General features: G+C 35.7%; 1 protein-coding gene across 7 annotated transcripts in view; it reads left to right on the top strand.

The window, feature by feature from the left end:
* Positions 1-22121, top strand: part of CNTN6 (contactin 6) — a 310814-nt gene that overhangs the window by 29860 nt on the left and 258833 nt on the right. The window lies entirely within an intron of this gene.

Genomic DNA, 22121 nt, shown 5'->3' with positions numbered 1-22121 from the left:
TGTATTTCATATTACTTTCACACTTTTTTGGAATCAGTGCTACCACATTTCTTGCCTACAATCACTGATCTGATTTTGATCACCATAAATTAGTGTTTTTCTGACTCCAGAACAGTATATAAATGGAAGCATGTAGTATGGTGCTTTATGCTGGACATTTAGTTCAGCACATTGTCAGTTTCATCCGTGTATTTACATGAATCACTACCTTTTTCCTTTTTATTGTTGAGTAGTATTCCATACGCCACAATTTGTTTATCCATCCACCTGTTGGTGGAAATTTGGCTTTTTTCCAGTTTGGGCTTATTATGAATAAAGTTCCTATTAACGTTTAAGAGCAATTATTTGGGTAGATATATGTTTTCATTTGTCTTGTGTTCTACCTTAGAGAGGAATTGATGGGTTATATGTGATGTTTAACTTAATAAATGTTTTTGAAAGTGATTGTGCCATTTTACATTCCCGTTAGCAATATATGAAAGGTTTAGCTGTTCTACCATCTCATCAATGTTTGGCTTGATCAGTCTTTTTAGTTTTAGTCATTATTCTGGGTGTGAAGTGCTATATCTCATTGTACCTTTAATTTGCATTTCCCTGATGACTTGAGTATCTTTTTATGTACCTGTTGACTCTACATATTTTACCTTGTAAAGTGTTTATTAAAATATTTTGCCTATTTGTATTTGATTGTTTCTTTTTAATATTACTGTTTTATGTATTTTAGACACAACCTTCCATCAGATATATGTATTTTGAATATTTCCTCTCAGTCTCTGTTGAAGAGTAAGTAGTCTTAATTTTTATAAAGTCAAATTTATCTATACTTTCATGGTTAGTCATTTTTGAGTCCTAAGAAATCTTTGCTTATCCCAAGGTCAAAAATATTTTCTCCTATGTTTCCTTCTAGAATTGTATAATTTTAGTTTTTATGTTTACTCTGTGATCTATTTAAAATTGATTTTTGTGGATAGTGTAGGGTTTCATACAGATATCCTGTTTTTCTGGTGTCATTTTTTGAGAAGATTATATTCCTGGCTAAATTACTTTCTTTATTACAAACTTGGAAAAGCCTTTTTAAAATCTTTTACCTTTTGTATAATGGTAGAATACAGAAAGTCTTCTAAAGTTCTTTGGAGATTAGCATTATTCCTTTGAATATTTTTTAAATTTTTGATTTTATTTAAAATATAAACGTGGTAGATAGGACACATACTACATAATGATCATTTTTTAATAATATAGAAGGTACATTAATATAGCCAAGGCACTGAGTTGGGAAGAAAGTGTGTGCAGTTACTGGCCTCTTTATTTTCGGTGTGACTCCCTTTTCTTTTTCTGTGTCTTCATATGTATGTAAATACTTCTTGAGTGGTATGTAGTACTGAGCTACCCCATTGGAACATAGAGTTAAACAGATTGACAGGATCATTATTGATAGGAGTGTCAGGGAAAACATTGTTAGAACTAATCATTACAAGTTTTTTGAAATTGAATCTCTTATTTATAAAAAAGCACAGAAAAAATCAGTATTCCCTAGCTTCTGTATAAGGTCTTTGTATTATGCAGCTCATGTTGAAAGATAGATATTGGGTAGTTTGCCATATTAATTTTGATATGTATTTATTTGTAAATATGATTTCATCACATTAAAACAAGAGCTACAATAATAGAACTTTAAGTAAGAGTTAAAAATATTCACCACCAATCTGTTTCTCCTACCTTACTGATTTTACTTGCCTATGTTCTTTTGCTAATCTTCGTATATACTCAGAATGTTTATATAATGGTAACCATACTACAGAAATGGTTTGCATTTCTGATTTTTTTGTAACATATGAGATTACAAACATTTTTCGTGTTGCTACACAGCCTTCATATTTATCCATTTTAATGGCTACGAAGTAATCTAGTAAGTGATGGATAGTAATACCATCATTTACCTATTTTATTACTATTGGCACATTTAGGTAGGCCACACATTTTTGCTTAGAGCTGACTCCAAACAAGAGAAAACACATGTGTATTGCCTTTTCCTTCTTTGTATAATTTATATTTAGAATATCAGCATAATTAAGTGCTTAAGAATAGAGAAGCTAGACTTTTGTGTTGAAATCCCACTTTTGCCATTTTCCAGCTATTTGACTTTGCGCAAGTGTTCTGATCTCTCTAGACCTCAGTTTTCTTATTTGTAAAATGGGGATAATAACAGTGCCTGCCTCATATATTTTTCATGAAGATTAAATGAATTACTTTTTTGCAAATCGATTGCATCAGTGAAATGAATGTAAAAACTATATAAATATCTTCTTAAAGTCCTGGTTAATGGAACTAGTATATTAATTTAATTTGCATTGTCACTGAATGTATGTGAGTATCCAGATATACCACAATATGAACCCAACCTTACAAGAAATGTACATTTACAAGAAGAAAGAAAGAGAGAAAGAGGGGAAAAGAGGAAGAGAGGAATAAATAAAGGAAAAAAAAAGAAAGAAGGGAGGGAGGGAAGGAGGAAAGAAGGAAGGAGGGAAGGAAGGAAGGAAAGAAGGAAGGAAGGAAGGAAGGAAGGAAGGAAGGAAGGAAAGAAGGAAGGAAGGAAGGAAGGAAGGAAGGAAGGAAGGAAGGAAGGAAGGAAGGAAGGAAGGAAGGAAGGAAGGAAGGAGGTTCTCAAACAGGGGTGGTTTAAAAAACATAATTTATTGATGTACAATTCCCATGACATAACAATAAGCTTTTTAAAGTGAACAATTCAGTTGCATTTAATACAGTCACAATGTTTTGCAACCACCACTATCCTCTTCGAAAACATTTCCATCACTCCAAATAAAAACTCTTACCAATTAGTGAATTTCCCCCCATTTTCTCCCTTTCACTTTCCAGGTCACAACACCTACCAATCTGTCCCCAGCCTCTATAGATATATCAATTCTGGATATTTTATATAAATGGAATCATGCAATATATGACCTTTATGTCTGGCTTCTTTCACTTAGTATAATATTTTCAAGGTTTATCTATGTTTTAGCATGTGTCAGAATCTCATTACATTTTATGGCTGAATAATATTCCATTTTATGTATGTATCACAATTTGTTAATTGAGCATTTGGGCTGTTTCCACCATTTGGCTATTTTGAATGGGCTGCTATAAGCATGTGTGTACAGGTACTTGTTTGAGTACCAGTTTTCAGTTATTTAGGGTATACACCTGGGACTGGAATGACAGGGTTACAAGGTGCTTCTATGAGCAGTTTTTTGAGAAACCACCAAAATTTTCCAGTACCATACTGTTTTGATTATCATATATTCATATTTAGCTTTAAAATTGGGAAATATAAGTCCTTCAAATTTGTTCTTTTTCAAAGTTATTTTGGCTATTCGGTCCCTTGCAATTACATAGAAATTTGAGAATCAGCTTTTCCATAACTGTTTTCTAAAAAAGCCATTGGAATTTTAACAGGGATTGCCTTGAATCTGCAATCACATGAGTAGTTAACATTGGCATCTTAACAATATCAAGTCTTCTAATCCATGAACATAAGATATATTTCTATTTATTCAGATCTTCTTTAATTTCAGCAATATTTTTTAGTTCTCCATGTACAAGTCTTTCACTTTCTCTGTTACATTTATTCATGGGTATTTTATCCTTCAGAATGCTATTATAAATTGATGTTTTTTTCTTAATTTGCTTTTCAGATAATTAATTGCTGGTGTATGGGAACATAACTAATTTTTGTCCTTATTTTGTATTTATTTTTTAATTTTGTTTATAAAACTAATTTTTATATTTTGATCTTCTACCTACAACTTTGCTGAATATGTCCTTTAGTAGCTTTTTGGAAGACTGAGATTTTTATATGTAACATTATGCGATCTGCAAATGGACATGGTGTTGTTATTTATTTTCTTCCCAATTTAGATACCTTTTATTCAGTTTTCTTGCCTACTTGCTCCAGTTAGAACTTCCAGTACAGTGTTGAACAGCAATGGTGAAGGAGACTATTCAAGTCTTGTTCCCTATCAGAGGGAGACAGATGTCAGTCTCTTGCCATTGAGTATGATGTTAGTTGCAGATTTTCCTCAAATGTCCTTTATTTTGAGAAAGTTTCTTTGTAGTCCTAGTTTTCTGAATGTTTTCATCATGAAAGTGTGTTGGATTTTGTTAAATGCTTTTTTGTGCGTTAATTGATATGATCATTTCAGTTTTTCTCTCCCTTTCATTCTATTAAGATGGGGTATTCCTCTGATTGTTTCCTTATGTTGAACCACCCCTACATTCCTGGGATAAATCCTGATTGGACATAGTGTATAATTCTTTTAATATTCTGTTGGACTAGAGGTGATTTTTGCCCCTAGTTTACATTGGCAATGTCAAGATATTTTTGATTGTCAGAACTGGAGGAGGGTGCTACTGGCATCTGGTGCATGAAGGCAAGGATGCTCCTAGATATTCTACAACAGAGAGGAAAGCCTTCCATTCTCTCACAACAAAGGATTAGCCAGGCCAAAGCGTCAACACCATCCAGATTGAGAAATACTGAATTACACCAACCCTGCTACTATTCTTAGTATACCCCACCATTATCTCTCTAGCCTGTCATTCTGTCTTTTCCCCCTCATCTCCTCCAAACACACAACTTTTTGTTTCAGTACTCCAACCACACTGAACCTCACTTAATTTCTTCTGTTAGTCAAGTTATCTTTGGCCTATTATCTTCCACACTTTTTCTAATCTGAACATCCCGTCCCATAAGAATGATATAATGGACTTTGGGGACTCAGGGTTGGGGGAGGTTGGGAGGGGCCTGAGAGATAAAAGAACACATATTGGGTGTAGTGTACACTTGTCTAGTGATGGGTGTTCTAAAATCTCAGACATCACTGCTAAAGAACCTATATATGTAACCAAAAACCACCTGTGCCCTAAACATTATTGAAACATTTTTTTTTTTTAAAAAAAGAAAGAACATTCCTTCCCCTTCTTCACTCCCCAACATCATCACCTGGTTTTACTTATTATTATTCAATTTTCAGCCACTTCCTCCATGAAGATTTTCTGACTTTCTTTAGACTAAATGAGGTACTTTTGCTGCATTTTTCCCAAACACCAGCATTGCCCATGCCATAGCACTTATCAGTTTATTAAAATCACGTGTTAAATTCTACAAGGTCTGGGAGGGTCATATTATTGCTCCTATTTGCTCACTATTGTATCTTCAAGACCCAGATCAGTGCCAGTTGTGAAGTAGTTGTTTTGTTATTGTTGTTTTTAAGTTATAGAATGAATACAAGAATAAATGAATAAATCAGCCTAACTTTTTCTGTATCTGGAACGTGCAGGAAATGTGGTAGTTAAGAAATATGTTAATGTTTTATGTGTGTACACCTCAGATATGCCTGAGAAACAGAAATAACCAATTGAAATATTTTTATTTTAGTTATCTAAATCTTATCTGCCTCAGCCATAATTGACTAAAACTATATCTGATTTTTTTAAAATTCTCAAATGTTTGATTCAGTATCTGTGCAGACTGAGACACAGACCCAAAACTTTACAGTGTGAATTTTAAAAACTATATCTTGAATAAATTATCAGATACATAAGCAAAATTTGGAAGAGAAATTTGGGACGAAAGAAAGCAGTTCATTTTAGCCTTTTACATCAATGGACTTGGAACATGATTTCCAAGGAATTGCTGGTGTTCCCTGGCAGTGCCCAATTTCTGAAGAAAGAAACAAAATGTAATCTGCACACAGACAAATGCCTTAGGCAATGTGAGTAGGTTCAAACCAGGTCAGAATAAAAATGACTATTAACCAGCCATTCAGCTTGTAAAATGATATAAGAACTAGTTCCTACTTATTGCCCTTAACAAATATTAAAAAATAAGTCATAGTGTCAGCTACTAGATGCACCAAGTTTTAGTGCTGCTTTATGGGCTAGACGTGTTTCAAGTAAGAGTTGGTTGTGATGTGAATTTCTGTAAATTAAAGCTTAGTTTTCCACTTAATCTAATCAAAGTACCGGTGATATATTCTAATGGTGATTTGACAACCCCAGACACACTGAGATAGTATCATCTTAGGAGAAAAGATTTGAGACAAAAGCCAACTTCATGTTATGGTGGTGAACTAGGTAATGTTCTGCCTTTCGGGCATTGTAGTTTTCAGTTTGCTTTTAATTTCAGTTTGGCTTTAGTTTGGATTTATATTTCACAGGATTTTTCAAATTGTGTTCTCTCTTTCCACCATTAACTACACTCCAAAACACCCTAGAATCGTAGGAATTCTCTTAGGCCTAAGAATCTTCACAAGCAATATTATGTACCCCAGGGTGTTTTTGTCTTTCTCATATGATTGTCTAAATATTTAAATCAATAACGGATTTTGAGGAAGTTGCTGGTTTTCCTAGCTTATTTTCCTTGAAGGCTTTCTAAGCCTCCATTCCTCACTGGAAAATGGAGAGTTATACAGAAAGTTGAATCAGTACATGATTTTACAAAAACATGTATATACATGTATTTGAATGTGTCCTAATTATAGATGCATATTAAAATAAATATTATTCTACTGGTTAAGATAAACCAGATTCTCTAATTTCCTCCCTTTATCTTGCCATGTAGAATGGCGAGAGTCTATTTGGCTCGGAGAATTTTCAGAGATTTGACCTTTTCCAGTCAATTTATCTAAAGCAGCGGCAATGATTCCCAATCTCGTTATACCTCAGGTCACTGTCTTATTACCGCATTTATTTCCCTCTTCATACTTATCGCAGTCTTTGTTAATTGTAACTCTGCCTATTTTCGTATTGTCTGTCACCACCATCTTTAGAATAAGAGCTCCATCATGGCAGTGAGCATGTTTCCCTTGTTCAATTTTGTGTCACTGACATGAAGAGCTCTTAACACACTCATCAATCAATATTTGTCAAATGAGCTTTTTTGGCTGTAGACACTCCATTTTATTGACTGGAAACAATGCCTTGAGCCAAGCCTGAAGAGAAGAGAAAGTCATAATCTTTACAGTCAGAGTTACTTTCTGTGTCTCTTCAACATGATTCTTCCAACATCACCAAGGAACTTCCTACGTGACTGAAGAAAAGATAGAAAGAAAGTCATCTGCAGAGTTAACACATTTCCCACTGGTGCTTCATATTATCTCCTGATATTCTGAAGATGTCATCACCAGGTCAATGGAACCTCAACATCCTAAGTTATATATAGATATCTGCATACATATGTACATTATATACAAATATTATATAATACAAATTATGCAAAAGTAAATTTAGCTTTTATATATTTTATATGTGCTACATATAATTTACACATGCTTCTGTAAAAGTGTTTGCTAATTCATTTACAAACAAAATAAAAATGTTGAAAATGCCTGTTTTTCCCTACTAAGGGATGTGGAAATAGGGTTGCTTCAAAGGCACATTCTAGCATAGTTTAATAATAATCACCCAATCACCACAGACAGGAAAAAATTAATTTATTTGGAAATGCAACTTTGTATATATGTTACTAGTGTATACCAACAATAGTATTACATAATGGACACAAGGATAAATATTTAATAAGTTTGATGCTTCAGGTACTGTAAGTAAAATCCATTTTTAATTACATAAAGTCTTTAAGTTTGAAGTTACCTAGTCAAATTTATCTGCACTGATAGCTGCTGTCAGAATTATATGTAAACATATAGACCTCTCAAAGTGATTATATTGTATTCCTCTATGATAATGAGATTCAGCAAAAGCCATGAATGGTAACACTAGCCAATAATTTGATTCAACCAACACAACCAGAAGAAGTCTGTGAAGTCAATAAACCAGTTCCATGCCTTATATACTAAAATAATAGGTGGGTTGAATTTTTACTTTCTGAATCTGTTACATTGATATGTATTCTAGACATTAAATATATTTTGTTGATTGAAGTTTTGCACACTGAGAAAATACAATGTAAATATAGCTGGAGGGTCTTTTCTATTTTTTTCCAAAATTTTCAGGCCTTCTGTTAGGCCAAAGCAACAGTTGACGTAATATTTTCTAATATCTGATACAGCTTTTCAATTGTGTGTGGGTGTATATATACATGAAACACAGATGGTTCAAGGGGAAAAGAAGCCTATGAGAGAGAGAAACAAAAGGATATGCCTTTTAAATTGAGTGAGCACACTCTTTAGGACCTACAGTGTCAAAGTTTTGTATTAGGGAATGGCTGTCTACAAAAATTTTTCTGAATTAAGTGCATACCAACTAGAATTACACAATTGGCTTCCCTTTTGCTACTTGAAGCTCCCACCTTAGTGGGTTTCATTCACTTATTGTGGAATTACAGAGACATAGATCTAACTAAATTTGGCTCTTTTACCTCATCCTTTTAAAATTGTCATCTTTCTTCCATCTCCAAATATAATTTTGCAGACCATGACCTTCAATATTACTTCTGCATCATAAATGTAATTTTGACATCTTGTTACATAATGTCCACTTTGAGACCTTAATTCTCATATCTAATGATACCCTGAGGATGACATGTGAGACCTAGAGGGAGTGAAGTCTCATCCCACCTTGTGCTTCTCTATTAACCAGGTAACAGCTATAGTGTTCTTTGGTTTCTGGTCAAGATCACTAATTTATCCTGTGCACAATTTGAAGATCACCTAGTCCAACTGCCTCCCCACTCCACAATTTGTCAAAGAGCTAACATTCAGTCAAGCAAAGTACATTCCAGAAATCACACAGAAAATTGGGCATAGTACTTGAACCAACATTTAAGCATATAAATCAACGATTATCTAGAGAAGCCTGGAGTGATGGGATCATAGAGTTTAGAAACTAAGAACATAGTTGTGCTGGTTTTAGAGAGATAAAGTTACTAACTATTCACCTATTCTATTTTCCTTTTGCGTTTGAATGCCAAAAGCCTCCTGCAGATGCTGCACATATTTATTTACAGAGCAACGTGCTTGTGTTAGCTGTTTGTTTCTAAAGTTTTTAAACAGATGACATTAGAACTTCCAATTTTCTCTTTAGCAACCCAAATATATTTAGATTATAAATTGAAAGATATTGGACTTTTAATAATTCAAGCTTTCTAAGTATTATTAAGTTCCATAAAACTATTTTGGATAGGTAAATTTTTTATTTCTTATCTTCTCTAATCTTCACTTCAATATTGGAACAACTAGACATACGCCTTCTTTTGTTTGCATAATTTTTCTTTTTAGTGTTTATGTAAATACATAGAAGGGAAAAATGAGTAAAATATATTCAAGAAAGGGTATTAGAATACTAATGTAGCTAATGCTATGCTTGGGAACTATTTAGGAAGAAATAGATTGGTTTAAAAAGAAAGTTATAGAATTTAATCAATCTTAAGAGATCAGCAGCATGCTATTATGGAACTATAACTTTACAGAACATCTATATAACAGTATGATCACCAAAAACTGCAGCATATGCTGCCAAGATTGTGTGCATATTTTAAGTGCAAGTTAGAGGGCTCCACCTTCCCTTTTTGCCTCTGGTCGTCCTGATTATAGCACTCAAAGTATTGCATCTGGGTAATCCTCCATTCCTAGACGAGTTGAGAAATTTGGTCCTGTTGGTGTGACCAAAAGTTCCGAGTGAAATAGCAGAAATTGTACGGTCTTCATGCATATAGGCACAGGCTGGAGAAAGGTTTGGGCTGATATTTGGCTTTGCCCTTTCTTGTTTTGTTACCTACAGTGAATTACCCGAGTTTCTGCACAGTCACTTTGCATTTTTTTGTAAAATGTGAATAATAATGCCTTTCTAACACTTATTTTGGAGATTAATGATAAATATGAATGTGCAATGCATTCTAATATGCAAAGTGCTATATAAATATAAGATGTTTTCCAGAACTCCAGCAAGTTTCCAGCATCAATGTTGGTATATCCAACACTTCCTACATGACATCTGCTGGAGGCACATGTCTATAAGTGAAAGTTAAATGTATGTGAATTGTACATGAATTTAAATATGAATTTCTATGTATTTATCAATAGTTATTGATTTCAAGTCTCAAGTCATGTTTTTGAAAACTACATCAAGACTCTATTCATTTGTATAAAATAGTTTGTTTTTTAAAAACAGTTTATCAAGACTTGTATAAAGTAATATCCTTTTGAATAGATACATACATACATACATAGGTAAATCTAGGTATATTTTTAATGTTGAGTTTAAAAAGCAAATCTTTAATTTTTAGTGTGACTTATCTATTAAAAGCCCTGTCTTCTCTATATTCTCTCTACTTAATGAAAAACCCGATTGCAAAACAAGAAGATTGATTAGGGGTAATAAGCTTGGTATTCTAGTAATAAAAATCCTTGCCAAAGTCCAATCTTTACACAATACACTGACTATATTTCAAGGCCAGTTTCTAATCCTATATCTAAAACATGGCAGGTGTTTAATCATTGTAGCAGACGCTGTCTATGCCCTTAGTGAATCTCCTACCCTCACTCCCTTCACCCCTAGGATTTGCCACTGTAACCCTGAAAGATAATGTGGTGAAAACCTAACTAACGATCCCTGACTGAAGGCTATTTTCTGGCCTAGGAAGCACGCTTTCCTCCAAGCAAGAAAAGACAGAAGTGCCTGAGAGCTAATGCTCCCCAGAGCAACTCTCAAGCAATTATAGATGGGGAACTGATAAATACCCATCTTTCTAGCCCCATTGTTGAGTTCCTGAGCATTGTTCTGCACTGCCTTCCAGTGATCCCCAGAGGAACTGAGATCCAGTTGATGTCACTGGCAAATGGCTTGATAACAAATCTTCATTGGCTTCATTATCTTTCTGAGTAACCTACTATCCTACCAGTGTTTCTTGGGATCCCAACAAAAATTGCATTCAAATCCTTGATTCAGAATTTACTTTGGGGGGCACTCAAATCAAGACAATAATGTTTGATCAGTAAATCAATTCACATGTACAAAAAAATGTGCACACGTGCAGACAAGAAAGCTTCTGCCTGTCTGTATCAAAATAGGAATCATTTGTCTTTCTTTAACCTGGTTTATAACAACTGTTAGAAATGGAATTCAACTAAGTGTTGTAAGAAGTGAATCATTTATAAATTAAGATGGAATTTACTTATTACTGTACTTTGTCTCCAGAGATTCTTTGAGTGTAAATAACATCGATGAAATCATGGAATATTAAGAATAGCAAAGTAACTGAGAACTCTTTCTCACAGCTATCAGGTTGGCCCATTGAAATAACAGGCAGACCCTGAGATGTTTCATAAAGCGGGCTTCTGCTAAGGTCTGCTCCGATACCTGCTATGTGATAAAAGTTCCTGACACTTAGCAGGAGTTGACGTCCTGATATTCCACCTGCAAATGGTAGGTCTGCAGGGTACACCAAGCGTTATGATATTCATTCTGGAAATGTAGTGCTGAGCTCAGAGAAGTAAGTGGGGTGTTAATTATTCATGACTAGTCACATAAAATCATGTCTTATACTCAGTTCTGTCCTGGAATGCAGGATACACAAAGGGAGGTACTCATTGATTCCAGCAGGAGCTATATGGAAGCTTCCAAAGGAACAATTAGTCCTTCAGTGCCTCATTCAAAGGCTGCTTAGGGGGTTGTTCTCCTTGAGTTAATGGGAGTATGAGTGTTCAATGAATGGAGATTAGCCCCAGAAGACAGGGAAGCAAATTAAACCCTTATTTTGATTTGAATTGGGAGTGAATAAAGTGTTCACTGCTCACTAAACTCAAGTGAAGTTAACACGCAAGAATGAATGGAGACTAACTTCTCTGTGTGGCAAGGATGACCTCAAGGCAGTTAGCACCTGGGAACCTCCAGAGATAGAACTGAGACAGAGGTGGTCATTCATCATACTCTGGGGTGATAGGAATTTTTCAGTAAATGCTGTATCAATGTAGATAAATCTTCCTAGAACCAATAAAAATGCCCTTTGCCTTTTCTATCTTCTATTACAAGTAATTGCTATTCACCTTGTTATGAATATCTTGAAAGTAGTCACAGAGTACTTGGAGTGCCTGGGGGATGGAAAGTTCGAAGGAAAAATGTAGCCATCTATCATTGGCATTCATGAGAAAATTCACATTAGATGTTTGAAAGGCAGGTCCCCAGGAGGCAACTGAGAAATCAGGAACAATATTGTGCCAAAAATACCACTCTGGCCAGGACGTCAGGGAGTTTATGTCGGGTAGAGTGAAGGAAAGCAATTTGGAAAGAAAAGATATATGTGCTTTTCTATATGCATTTAGTTTATTTATATGCGCACATCATCTGAAAAACTAGTATGTTCTGGGAATTGACAAGCAGATTGAGCCTGACGCTTCTAAAATATGTAACTGTGCTTATGTTTCTTTTACTCTAAAACCTCTGAATAACATCTTACAATATGATCAATACTTTTTCAAACTCATATTTTTAAAAAATCTGTTTGCAACCAATAAGTCAAAAATGGAATGTGCTCAAATATCACTTTATATTTGGGAGGTCAAGTTTATGCCATTAGAGTTTACATACAGATTACAAAATATTTTTTCTTTCTAGAGATGCGCCTACTCTGGTGTCATAAAAATCAGTTGTCTCATTGATGACACACCAGAGCTATATGTTTTTTGAAATGTAGGCTGGGTATGGTGGTTCAATCCTGCGATCCCAGCTCTTTGAGAAGCTGAGGCAGGAGAATCATTTGAGATAAGGAATTTGAGAACAGCCTGGGCAACATAGCGAGACCCTGTTTGGGGCAGGAGGATCATTTGAACCCAGGATTTCAAGATTAGAGTGAGATATGATCCCACTACTGCACTTCAGCCTGGATAACACAGGGAAACTCTGTCTTAAAAAAAAAAAAAAAAAAAGTGAAGATGTAGGTGGATGATATCATCCTTGCTGGGGGTCACTTTACCGCAGAAAGAATTTCACTTCTTTCCCTCTTCTAGAGTGTTTGAATAACAGTCACTTGATGACAGTTAGTTCAGCTTAAACCTGCTTGGTTTTCTTCATTCCCCTTATTTAAAAAAGTCATATGTATCTGTTTTCAAGGAGACTGTACTGAATTCTATCAAGATAACAAGAAGAACAATGAATCAAAATTGTTATTGCTTCTGAGAGGCTTTTTCTATAATATCCCTGAAATACATTTAAGGTACTCGTAAGTAGCAACCAATCACCCACTCATTCACTGAATGAATATTATTTAATGCATCGCGTATATAAGGACACATATACAAGATCCTGAAAAATACACCAAGCAATATGTCGTAAAAGGAGACATGCCACAAGTATTTTATTTATTCATTTATTAAAGATAAATTGATTAGAAGTAGAAAAAGAAAGTGGAAGTACTTTTAAATGAAGGTTTAATGAAAATTTTCATAGAATAAGGTCATTGAATCTTGACAATGATAAAATTAGAGAATTCCAAGGAGATGGACCAACATAAACAAAGATAAGACATTCTTCAAATAACCTGATCTTTTCAATTTGGTTGTTTTGAACTTACTTTTGTAGTAATAATAATAATAGCAGCTAGTAGGTATTGAGTGCAGACTGCCTATAAAATATTGTTCTAAGCAGTTTATATGAATAAACTTATCCTCGCCTTAAATGTGGAAAGTAGCTACCATTATTAGCCCCATTTTACTGATGAGGAAACTAAGGCACAGAAGAGTTAAGTAACCCACACAAATCTTTCACCTAGTGAGAGGCACAGGCCAGATTTAAACACTGGCAGCCTGGCTATATAGCGTGGACTCAGCTATGACTGCTCTCTCTTGAGGAGCTCATGGAGCCAGTCAGTGACTTTGTTTTCTTTTCCATTTTCCTACAGACACGGGGAGACTGACAAAGTCAATGCTGTCTTGGATATGTGAGCTCAGGGCCAAGCAAAATAAACTCCTAGATTATGTTGGTAGCTATGCTCTAGAATTGGGACTTCTGATTACATCATGCAGGGAAAAAGGATGACTGTTAGGGAAACATGTATTCTCATGTTTTTCTTTCCTTCCTTGAATCCTCTAAATCTGACTGGTCACCATCAAGACTGAAGCAAAGGCAGTATCTAGAGCAACACCCTGCTGTGGATCTCACTACAGCCCTTCCCTTCCTGGATGTTTTCTCAAAAGTACCTTCACAATCAATCTGCCTCCTGTGCTGTAGGCCAATTAATTTTTTTTTCAGACTAATTCCAAATACATATATCCAGGTAGCTAACAATAATACTGTGCTTCCTGTAAATAATATGGAAAGACCACTTATTGTGAAGTCAAAAGATCTGGGTACAAGGCCCAGATTGACCGTATAACATCGATGTGCTTTTGGTCCATTACTTGAAGTAGTGTTATATTACTTGGAAGTCGGCCTCCTCCTTTTGACCACAGCGTCTCGACTTTTACACTTGTCTTTATTGAGTTGCCTGCTCTCCCATCTCAATTTGGAAATCTGAGACCAGAGTTGTTGCTCCGTTTACTCAACTAATGTTGCTGATGATAAGTAGTAGGACTGTCACAGAGTCCTTTGAATTCCTGGCCCAGTGTTCTTTCCACTGAGCTAGTTAACCTAAGCCCTTGGGGAAGCGCTGCAGAAGGTACTTTTTCTTCCCTGTAAGTGTGATTTTAGCATCCTGACATAATCCCCTCCACACTGCTATAGCCCATGATACTCTTGCCTAGACCTGGATACAAATTAAGATCATAGTTTTGTCCCAAGTCACCTACGTTTAGAGGGTACAAAATGTAAAACAATGCTTTCAAAAGAATATGAAGAATTTATCCTCTGTGGTTACAGGAAAGTAGGTTAATCTCCCTGAACCTCAGTTTTGTTTTGTTTTTTTTCTGGGTAGTTTAAAAAATCAAATGAGACAATTTATTTAAGAAAGCATCTTTCACATTATAAATCAGTTTACAAAAGCAGGGTACTATTTATATAAACATGAATTCCAGATATTAGAAGGTGGCAATACCTGCTGTTAGTAAGAATGCAGGAAGCACACAAGCAGTGTTGAAAAATCTTAAATAATATTTTAATCCCCTGCCCTTGGAGAAATGTATCATGAGGTCAGTGGGCGAGTTTCTTTGCCTACAAATTGTGTCTCCTTTGGATACAATTTGCAAAGGGCTGAGGACTGAGGTTGGACCCCCAGGCCCCATACCACAAAGTATTTCTGCTCAGCAGTCATATATTTTGCAAAAATAACCCACCCTCAACAAAGTAATGCCTGATTTAAGTTTCTGCAATTTCTAAAAGCCAGGGCATCTAAGATACTGAGATGAAATGAGTAACGCTATTTCTCACTCTTTTTTATTTTTATTATTTCAAAATTCTTGCCTCTCTATTGCAGAGAAATTTCCCAGAGTTTTGCAGCATCACTGTTGACAGGCAACCACATTTTCCTCCCAAGGCGACTCCTATTTCTGTGAGGTCAGAATTGCCAATGGGAGCACATATCAGGGGATGGGTTGATGGAAGAGAAGGCAAAAGGTCCAATTGTCCAGGGGCTGGGGACCATGAACCTTAGCCAACAGGAACAGAATGGAATCAGTGTACATCCTGCTGTCAGTGCTCTGTGATTATTTTCCCCTTTCCTTCTCCTAATGGATACGCTTGGAAGAAGGTGCATTCTTTCTCAGGAGAGAGCTCAGAACTGCACAGTTTTAGTGTATTTATTGTGCTATATATATATACACATACACACATATGAATACACTGTATATACACTACATAAATATTATATATATTAGTTTCAATAATTCTTTTCTAGGTAGGTCAGAAAATTCACATTTCTATGCATTATTAAAAAGAAGTTATGAGGCCGGGTGCAGTGGCTCACGCCTATAATCTCAGCACTGTGGGAGGCCGAGGTGGGTGGATCACCTGAGGTCAGGAGTTCAAGATCAGTCTGACCAACACGGTGAAACCCCATCTCTACTAAAAATACAAAAATTAGCTGGGCATGGTGGTGAACGCCGGTAATCCCAGCTACTTGGGAGGCCGAGGCAGGAAAATCGCTTGAACCTGGGAGGCGGAGGTTGCAGTGAGCCGCCATTGCACCACTGCACTCCAGCCTGGGCGACAGAGAGAGACTCTGTCTCAAAATAGAAGAAGTTATGCCATCTTGGGTGGTCAGAGAGTCACTGATTGGCATGAAAGCAGTTAAAATTCACCCAATTTTCCTGACCACTTTTACAAAACAGAGAAAATTTAGTAAGTTAATCTCTTACAGATATCTTGGGCTCTTTGAAATTTAGAGAGCTCTCTTACATCCTTTATTAACTGACCCTAAAAAAATTAGGAGCAGTCTGTGTGGTAGGTAGTATTGTCACAATATTTACAGTGGGCAACCCAAGAACAGAAGTTCTAAGACTTACACAAACTACATTGTTAGCTATTGACACAGTTAGGATTCTGAGACCTCTGTAATTATTGTCCATGCCTCTTTCCCCTTGATTAGACTTTCCCAAAGCATGTTCTGGGAAGCGTTCACTGTTGGAAAATCACTACAGAAAACTGAACCCCATGATCATGGACGTTTGGGAAACAGTGCAGGCTATACCCCTGTCTTCAAGTTCCGTAATGTACATTGGCACTGGAGAGATACAGAAATCCTGCAGGAAAGAAACTGTTTCGCCTTATTTAACCTTGAATTTTGCATATTATTTAGCTGCATGGTACCTTTTTTAAGCCCATAAACACACTGTAGTAACCCTTCCCCAGTGCCATCTAGCTTTATAACAACTCAGGGTGGGAGTCCTCAATTTGCACCTCTAATAAGTAGAAATGTTTCCTTTTCAATGTTCAGATGTGAGCAAAATCTCCCAGAGTAAGCTTTGGGCAAAATTGTAAGGTCTGTAAGACTGGCCATTGTGATGAAAACCATGGATTTAGAATTATGATGATACTGGTCAAATGAGGGATTTTTCTGCCACTTATTAGCTGTGTGCACTCTGTCCAGTTACTTAGTTCCTCCCAGGTTCAGTCTCTTCACCTGTAAAATGAAAGCAATAACTGTATATCCCTTATTTGACTGCCATGAAGATGAAATGAGGCAGTGCATGCAACTCCTGGCATAGAATCTCCCTTCTGTTCAGTATTTAATAAATTCTATTATTACTATTATTCTCATTATTTTCCATTTCAGCCTACCTCCTGGCATCCCATTCTGTCTCTTCCTCCTCTTATTTTTCTATCCTGTCACACAGCCTTAAACGACTCTGCTTCCAGCTATCTTGCTTGCCTGGTATAGTGCAGAGATGCTATACACAATGCCTTCCTAGACTGGGCAGGTAATATGAAAGAGTGAAGGGACTAGGTGTGAGACAATAGGGGGTGTCCACCGAACTATGGCAAACGCTTGTGTTAAAGGGCCAGTCACTCCTGGTATTTGTGGTTGTTAATGCCTTTTTGTTGTATTTTTACTGCATGGAAATATGGACTAGTGATGCCAAATTTTCAGATATTTAATGAGAAGTCAATGCTTATTTTTATATATAGTTTTCCAATTTTTAAACACTCTTTTTAAGAACCTGTTAGAGTACCAGTTGATGACCCCTGAATCAGAGGGTTTTTAGCATCCTGTTCCTATATAGTAATAAAGAGCTGCAAGTTTAGAAGTGTTTCAGAAGTCATCTAGTTGAACTTCTACTTGATCAGAAATATTATTTATAATATACTAAAAAAGGGTGTCATTTATCTACTCCTAGTCATAGAGCACTATGCATCTCATGGAAAAAAACATTGCACTTTGTATGTACAAACTCATTGAATTCTCTTATGAACCCCATGAGGTAGATGCTACTTTTTCCGTTGTAATTATCATGTAATCCAGGCTTAGAAAACCAGTTTACCTATTCTAAAGTCACAAAGCTATTAAGTGTCTGGTAGATTTTAAGAATGGAATTCCAGACTGTTTAGGTTTCAAAGCCAGCGCACTTAACCACTGGCTAAACAATTCTACTTGTTAAAATGCTCAGGGCTGATATTAAGCTGAAATTTGCTGCCCTGAAATGTCCACTATTTGGTCCCAGTTTTGCTCTCCTGAGACACAAATAATAAGTTTAATCTTTCTTCCACAAGACAGCCCTTCAAATATTTGAAGATGGCTCTCCTCTGCCTGCTAAATCCTCTCTTCCCCAGGCTAAACATACTCATTTCTTTTCACTGACCCTCATAAGTCATGGCTCTCAGCCACTTCATCATCCTTGCACTGCTCCCCAGGAGAGTATTTCAATTTGTCAAAGTTCCTCTTAAACCATGATGCTCAGAAGGGAGCACAATCCCTCTGTGTAGTTACACAAGTGCAGGTCAGGATGGAACTAGCACCTCCCTAGTTTTGGCCACCATGCTTTTATTAATGCAACCTGAGTAATGCCAGATTTTTAGCAACTGTGTAACAAGATAAGCAAACATCGAATATTGGTCCAACTTCACACTATAGAATTTTCATATCTGCTTTTTTTTTTTTCAAACGTGAATTGAAGCAAAGCCACTTTAACTCACTCTACTCCTACTCAATATATTTAAGCAGGTCATTTTTAAAATTTAAATATATTACTTAGTACATATTCTTATTAAAATAACATCTTTATTTACTGTTTTGACTGATACTGATCTGTTTCATTTGTTTTTCTTTAATTTGACAACTGCAGCAAAACAGAAGAGAAAGAAACATTTTCTGTAGTGTGATCACTTTTTCCTAAATACATTCAAAAAGGGATCTTTCCTCTACTGCTCTAATATTGCTTGCAGATAAATCTATTTATATTTCCCCCAAAACAAAATTTTAGAAAGTACTTTGCACACATTCCTGTTTTAATAGGATCTTGCTATATTATTGTTTTATTTAGTTTTTTTAAAAAAAATTGGAAAATATGAGGAAGCAAAAACACTGAAAAGAAAATCTGCTGCTTGCCATTTTACTTACGTATATGTATTCTATATTCTATCTATATAATTGTATATCTATTTGTATGTATGCATCTACTTCATTATTTTCATTCCAGATATTTCTTATTTCTGCTATCTGATACACTCACTATCTCTTCTAGCTTTCTGTGATTCTTAGGTTAATCAACTATTCAATAGGATTGGGCTGAGAACTTACCACTAGAAACTTCTCGCTAGGCCAACTTTTAGCCCAGGGGTTGGAAAACTATGGCCATGAATTAATTATTCTTCACCTGTTTTTTGTACATAAAGTGTTTCTTTCAAAAACTGCCACTTCCATTTGTTTATGTCTTGAGTAAGACTAGTTTTGCATTCTAATAGTACAGTTTAGCAGTGGCAACAGTGCAACAGTGACAAGGCTGGATGTATTTGCTATCTAGTCCTTTATAGTCTTTTACAGAAAAGATTTACCAGTCTCTGCTTTGGTAGTTAGTAAGTAGTCCCTGCATTCTATTATTGAATTCATTGCTGAGAGCTGAAACTAGCATGATTTCCTCTCCCTGTACTAAACAACACTGAAAGCAAAAATAATTTAGCTACTTGCTTCAGGAAATTCTTGCTTCTAGGGGATAAAACTTACTTTTCAAGACCAACATCACCATCTGTATCAAGAGCCTGACCTTCTTGTACTCACCAAATTAAAGCTATTATGCCCTAATCTCTACCCACTTCTAACCAGCTCCTCATCTTGCAAGAACAACCTTAAAATCACTTAACCCAGATCATGAAGCCCTAAAAATATTGTTAAAAAAAAATAACTTCAGCTGAATTACATTTAAAGGACTTTAATTGAGCAATGAACAATTCAAAAATCGGGCAACCCCTGATTCTGAGGCAACCCCCAGAATCACAGCAGATTTGGAGAGATGCCAGGGATACTTCGTCATCAAAACAAATTTGTAGAAAATGGAAGGGAAGTGACATACAAAAATCGGAAGTGAGGTACAGAAACAGCTGGATTGGTTACAGACTAGCATTTGCCTGATTTGAGCACAGTTTGAACACTCAGCAGTGTATGACTGGTTGAAGCATGGCTGCTGGGATTGGCCAAGGTTCAGCTATTGCTATAGGCACATATTCCTAAGATAGGTTTTCAATCTCATCTACCTATTAAGTTAGGTTACTGTTGGTCCACAAGGACTCAAATATAGAAGTATGAATTTCTTCACAGGCCATTTCTAGTTTGTATTAACAATATCATCCACTTACTTCTCCTTCTGAGAAAGTATTACAACTATACCAAGTTGTATTCTCCCTGACTGTAGAAAGTCTAGCAAACTCATATTTGCCCAATGAATAAGTATTTCTTGTCTCCTTTTTAGGAATGGAAAGTCAACACTACAGATCCTCAAAGCTATAGCAGCATCACTCATCCACATTCTCATATTCTGATTAATATAAATACAAAGAGCATTTCTATAAGATATAATTACGTGCACATTGCAGATTGAAAAACAGGTGCACACAGAGGCTGGAGCTATGCTTTGGTGATGTGTACGGTGTCCCAGATCAAGAGGTCACATAGTAGAGGGGACCCTCAATCAGGGATCTGCCTTCAAGTCCCAGGTCTCATTCTAGGTCACGAACTAAACTATATTTAGTTAACTATCACCTATTTATGTAAATAATGACAACTACTTATCTCCTCTAGGCCTTGGTTTCCTCAGCTATGAAAGTAGAAAGCTGACCTCTATTATCCATATAATTTCTTTCAATTCTGAAATTCATTGAAAATATAATTTTTGGGCCGGGCGTGGTAGCTCAAGCCTGTAATCCCAGCACTTTGGGAGGCCGAGACAGGCGGATCACGAGGTCAGGAGATCGAGACCATCCTGGCGAACACGGTGAAACCCCGTCTCTACTAAAAAAAATAATAATAATAAATAAAAGAAAATATAATTTTTCAGCAGTCTTAAAATTAATTTCTTCACACTAGTATCTTTCAGTAAGACTCCATGGCCTCAAGCAAAAGGCATATGAAAGAGACTCTCTTGATGACTGAGTTAAGATCTACAGCTTAGTTTCTCTGATTAAAAAAAAAAAATTGTAGAAATTATTCTGACTATTTCCATAACAAACATATTTGCATTTATTTCATGCTGTTAACAACTTAACATGTAATCATGGCTCCTCTAAGAAAAGCAGTACTGCTTCTTCTATGATCACATTAACACGCTGTGTTGTATCTTTCTACTAATCTATCATCTATTATGACTGCCTATTTTGAGAGCTTGGCATAACAATTATCATAAGCGATAGCATTATATTCTGAAAACAAAGAATTTGATGGCACAATTTATCTTGCTACTTTGCCTGACTTAATGGTGGTGGGGTTTCCTAGTCTATACTATATTTTTCTCAGATTACAAATAGTTCACTTTTTAATTTATTATTGATTTAGCTTGATAGTAAATAACTTCATGAATGCTAAAGTTGGAAATCTGTTATAAAAATTATTAAAAATCTTCTCTTCCGTCTGGCCATGGATTTTTATCACACTGAAATAAAACTGTGGAGCTACCTGAAGAAAGTGAATTTGAGATTTTTAATTTTTCTGGTTTAGTTAATTAACTGGTCAATTAAAAACAAAAGGGCAATTAGTACTGCACACATTTGTTTTGATGATGAACATGACAACTGAAAATTGATCTTGATCTTTACTATGAAATCCTTTAGTGTTAAAACAATGTTGCTATAAATAAGGGGAGAAGGAAGCCCATTAGGAGTCACGCACTTGCAACAATGATTTCCTGATAAACTAAAACAACACCAGTAAGACAATTAGAGAGAGAAGCTGCCCAATATTTTAATAATCCTCCATTGACCTTTCTACTGCCCTGCACTTACAGCAATAACCAAAGCCTTTCAGTAGTAGTTTCTACTTTTCCTGCTGCCAATGTGAGAAAATCATTTCATGTACTGCAAAAGAGATAAGAAAAAGGTATAATTTGTAATTGACCTGAGGATTTCCATAAACAGTATGTATTAATGCACATAATTCTCCAGCATCCAAGTCGGTGTCACCTAGATGTATTTATAGAAATTAAAAAGCACAATGTTGAGAGAATTGGACAAGAATAATTTCCTATTTTCCCCCACCATAGAGATGTCTTAAATTATTTTAGACATTCTCTGCAGCTTCTAAGTTAGATTGG

This window comes from Papio anubis, chromosome 2, assembly GCF_008728515.1.
Source record: "Papio anubis isolate 15944 chromosome 2, Panubis1.0, whole genome shotgun sequence".
NCBI lineage: Eukaryota > Metazoa > Chordata > Mammalia > Primates > Cercopithecidae > Papio > Papio anubis.
The sequence above is the reverse complement of the archived record's forward strand: the minus strand, read 5'-3'. Positions and strand labels throughout refer to the sequence as shown.